The sequence below is a fragment of the Ursus americanus genome, chromosome 17, assembly GCF_024610735.1.
Source record: "Ursus americanus isolate L20-20 chromosome 17, mUrsAme1.1.p, whole genome shotgun sequence".
NCBI lineage: Eukaryota > Metazoa > Chordata > Mammalia > Carnivora > Ursidae > Ursus > Ursus americanus.
Genome location: NC_142143.1, coordinates 29,277,407 through 29,282,376, shown reverse-complemented (window position 1 = coordinate 29,282,376; position 4,970 = coordinate 29,277,407). Strand labels below are relative to the sequence as shown.

Sequence of the window (4,970 nt, the reverse complement as noted above, 5' to 3'; positions counted from 1 at the left end):
GACCCTAAAAGTTTAAGAATTTAGAACCCTGAGAGAGAGATGAAATCTGTCCGTGAGAAACATCTAAGTGTTTTCATGGGGATATGTAGGAGGTGACTACTGTTGTTTTTTAGATGTTATCACGGGTGATGCGAAAGAACATGAGCTTACTGAGTCCAAGGTTATTCTTTTCCAGACTTGCTTATTCACTAACCAAGCCAGTCCTGCCCAGAGGTATAGAGGGAGGTGTTAAGTGATCCCAGGGCTTACTGCTTGCCATGACAATTTTATGTCTGCTCTCCACTGATACATGCTCTTGGGGAAGGAGGCCATATTTCTCATTATTTGTAGAACTACAGAGCTACTCTTTATTTTGTATTTACCGTGTATCCCTAGGGGCTGCTGCTTCTCATACCTCACCGTATTTTATTTATGCATTTATGCATGTATTTATTTACTTACTGAGGAAAAAGAACCAAGTTTTTTATTTCTTCATCTCTCGCATCGGAAGTATTCCTCAATGACATCCTTGGCCTGAGACTCTTTGCCATCGTCTTTAACCACCACACAACTGGGTTTTCCCTCTCAGTCAGTTTTACGGAGGCCTGCCCATTGCCCTGGTTTCTTGTCATCAACTTCATTAGCTTGATCTGCTGTCAGCACAAAGGGCCTCCACCAACTTGCTCTACAGTGCCTCATCACAGCTGGGTGCAAGCACTCGAAGAGGGGCTGGGCGTTGTCTGATGCTAGGCCGTCATGGCTGAGGGCGGTCTTCCTCACCTCTTGTAAAGCAGTGTTGATGTCCATGACACCCCCAACAGCAGTGCCTTCCTTGGCCATGGCGGGGGGGGGGGGGGGATGGGTGGAGCCGAATCTTGACTGCTCCCAGCCTCTGCCGGTGCATGACCCGGGGCAGCAGGGAAAGAGTGCATTATCTCATTTAAGCCTTCTCACAAAACTTTCCAGGTATTATTACCCCCATCACTGAACTCCTACCTGATGTCCTTGTGGTTTCTTATTAAGTACTCCCAACTTGGTGAAAGAGACCTGGGGTCAAGACAGTTCAATAGCTTGTAAGTGGACAGGAGAGACGTGTGTGGTGTTTGATTGAATGCGGGAGCAGAGAAGAGCAGAGAGAATCAACACCACTGAATTCAAAGCAGAAGTAACAGAAAGATGGCCCGTTGGACAAGAAAGGCTAAGGGCTTCTATTTTAATAGTGTGGCCTTAAATCCTAACTACACATTCAGGGAAGGGTCTGTAAGTATAAAGACGGAGGTCTCGAGGGTGACCTTGAGACTATGAGACTGGAAAGGGTGAACTACTGTCTGATTCTAATGTCCCACTTGGAAAGCTGGGCAGTTTTCCGACCCTAAATGAATGATTGGAATAAGGTTAAAAGGTGTAAAATAGAGTATTTTTATATTCATCTTCAATTTTATCCTGGGTGACTTGACTTTTAAGTTCATACCATCTTAAGATGTCATTAACACAGGTTTTAATAATTTAAATTCCATCTCTTATCTCTTTATAAGAAACAGAAGAGTGATTCATTTCTGTGTTACTTAATATCCATCCTTTCTCAGTAGTAGTTAAAATGTAAATAATAGTTCTTCAAGAGCAACCCAAGGATAACAGCTGAACTGTGCCAGCGTCCTGAGGTAAACATAAATCCTTTCACAAATGTTCTAACTTGCTGAACTGTGTATTTCCAAGTTTCAAACTTAAAGGATCCAGTAAGCAATCTTAAAAGAAGGGACGCCGCCCTAGAAAAAATAAGATTTGCCAAACTCTTCATACCTCCTTCAACAACTCACCTGACATTCCTGAACGTCTTCTATGGGCAAAGGTCTGTGCAAGTCTCCATAGGGATACAGAAATGAACAAACACGAACCTGCACAAAAATTATAACACAGATTAGGGAATGAGTCAGTGCCAAGCTATGCAAAGTTTAAAAAAATCAGAGAAGGTTAGAGAGTGTTAGTTGGAAGGCCTTAGAAAGTGGGTGGGATTCGAATCTAGTCTTGGATGGGTAAGTGGGGTGAGGTGGTGGGGGAGGGGCTCAAGGGGTAGGGGTTGGAGTAAGTAGAATGGTCAATAGCCTATTTTGACGGAAGTGGAAATTACAGCCGTCTGGCCTCGATGATAGAGTGACGCTATAAACTCAGTGGTTTGCTTTCTACAGAGAGCCATTAAAAATTAGGTAGAGTGATTTTCCTTGCTGCCACTGAATAATGTGAAAAGTATCAGTGCCAGACATATCCTCTGCCCCCAGACACACCCTGCACCTTTCTTCTCCTCCTCTCCGCCCTGGCAGGAAGGCCCGTAGAGACTCTCTTCTCCTTACCTATTGGTTTGCCCAGTGGGGTGACCTATAAGAGACCCAAGGAAAAGGGTGCACGAAGCGAGGGAATTTATTTGCCAGGCTCCCTTCTTGGAGGGTCCTCCCATGCGATTGCAGCCCACACCAGAATTTCACAAGGCCTTTCAGCCTGTGGGTTCTGATCTCCTTCTCCTCTTCTGGTGGGGTCTATGGGTGCAAATAGCCTGGCTTGGGTACGACTTTGACCCTATTTGACTCTCTTCCCTACACCCCGTCATGCCTTTGTAAAGAATCCTTTTATTATATTTTCCTCAAGTTATCCGAAAATGAGAATACTCTCTCTTCCCTGGTGAGACCTCCACCAGACCTGAGCTAGGGATGTACCCGTGATCTGCTCACCTCTGTCCCAGAAGGGGCACCAAGGGCCTCTCTTTATGCTATGGGGTTCCACACTGTAAGCCAAAGTTTAGTAGAAAGATGTTTAGACACCTGAGCAAAGTTAGACCAGTCAGATAGTCTGGAGGAGTCTGCATTAAGAAATTGTTCGAATGGACCAGAAGAGGTGAACTCGGGAGTTGTGGTGTGCCATTTTTGCGCAGTAAGTAGACTGAGAAGCAGAGAAAGTTCGTCTGTGGAGACGTTCACTTATCGAAGTTGTGTGAGTTTAATGGTTTTTCAGTCCTTGAATCCAGTGCCTCCTGAGAGCCAAGTAATTCTTGTCCTCAAGTCCTGTGAGGTAACTCAGTTTTCTTAAATAAGCAGCACATACACATGCACGCCGGCATGCACAAGCGCACAGTTTTGTCGGTTTAAGCATGTTCAAGCTATTTTCTGTTACTTACATCCAAAGACGCCCAGCTAATAGAAGACCCAGTACCCATAATCCCAGGTACCACCGAGAGTCGTGGTGTGTGTGTCCGACTCCGCAGGACTTAGCTTGTTTAATGTTCTCAACTACACTGAGAAGTTGTTTTCTTGTGACCCAGATTTTTCTTGGCTTTAAAATTCTTTCCAGTAACTCCCTCTAAGTGTCCCTCAATTTCTTTCTGGGTGTTCCCCCAAGGGGGTGTCTCAATAAAGAGTCTCTGATTGCCAACTTCCTACAGGGGAGGTTTCCCATATCACCAACAAGCACTTCTGGGACACGGGCTGGGTGTCCTACAGTGGAACTCAATTCTGACACTACCTACCCCCAGAGATAGCAGCGGATCTCACAGGTAAAGGCAACCTGCAAGATCGCTCTCTACCACAGAGCCCCATAGCAAGTCCGGGTAGTTCACCCGTACTTCTGACCGACCAGCTATAAATCAGAGGTTCCCACTGCTCCCTCCTTGGGTTTGATTAATTCGTTGGAGCAGCTCAAAGAACTCAGGAAGCCCATTTACTCACCATATTACCAATTTATTGCAAAGGATTTTAAGAGGGGCAGATGAACACGAAGAGAGGCACGAGGCAAAGTTTGGGCAGAGACCACAGAGCTTCCGTGTTCTCTCCAACTGCACCACATCCTCAGTCTCGTGCTCGCCGACGCCGAAGCCCTCTGAACCCTGGCCTTTGGGGTTTTGTGGAGGCCTCATTACACAGGCGTGATTGATTAAATCGTTGGTCATTGGTGAGGAACTCAATCTCCAGCCCTTCTCCCCTCCCCTAGGTGCTTTTCAAAAGTCACCTTATTAACATAAACCCAGCAGTGGTGGAAAGGGGCTTCTTAGGAATAACAAGACACCCATTTCACCTTTACTGTCGGAAGCAGTTTCAGGAACTAAGGACAAAAGGCCGAATATTATGACAAAAGATGCTCCCACTGCTCTTATCACTCAGGAAATTCCAAGGATCTTGGTGGTTGTGAGCCAGGAACCATGGACAAAGACCAAATACGTATTTCTCGCATGAGAAATATATATTTGGTCATTCAGATGACCGAATTGTATTTCTTATGAATCACAACATTGCGCTCATTTTTCCTCATTAGTCTGTCGGCCCTGGTCATCGCACAGTCTATTCTGTTCTTTTTCTTCATCACAGAAGTCACTGCACACTGTGAAATGATAACAGCTACTTCCAACATTCCATCTGCCGATGCTTCCAAACCTTCTAGTCCTTGGGGTGCTCAAACATCTCTAAGTTTGATGAAAAGACAGAGTCTCCTCTCCCTCTGTGTCAGCTTGGCTCTTCAGCAGCTCTCCATGTGGCCAAAGGCTCCGAAAGTCTCCTGAGGAGATTCAGGAGCTAACGACAGAGCTTCCCAACTGTGCCCCGTGGCACAGGTTATGTGGCACGTTGATGCCCCTGGCATCAGCCTGGAACAGCCTGCTGGGGCCTGGATGACCAGAGCCCTAGCTCTGCCATGCAACATTGAGCAGTCTTATGTCATCATCCCCAGTGTGGCCTACAGCCAGTACCATTTTCTGTAAATACCACATCATGGGTCTTGCCATGGCCATGAACCCCTGACCCCATGCAATCACGGGAGATACAAATCCAGTCTGGACCAGGTCAACAATAGCCATTGTGCTGTTACTCAGTGCTTGCCTTTTCTGTTTTCTCGTTTCTCTTCCCTGCTAGAAAATGAAACTTACATCCAAATGAAGAAGCCCTGGGGCGCCTGGGTGGCTCAGTCCTTAAGCGGCTGCCTTCGGCTCAGGGCGTGATCCCAGTGTCCTGGGA

The 4,970-nt window shown here is 46.3% G+C and overlaps 1 pseudogene; it reads right to left on the bottom strand.

The window, feature by feature from the left end:
- Nucleotides 1–471: 471 nt before the first annotated feature.
- On the bottom strand, nucleotides 472–819 carry LOC123780924 (small ribosomal subunit protein eS12 pseudogene; annotated as a pseudogene).
- Between the last annotated feature and the right edge of the window lie 4,151 nt (nucleotides 820–4,970).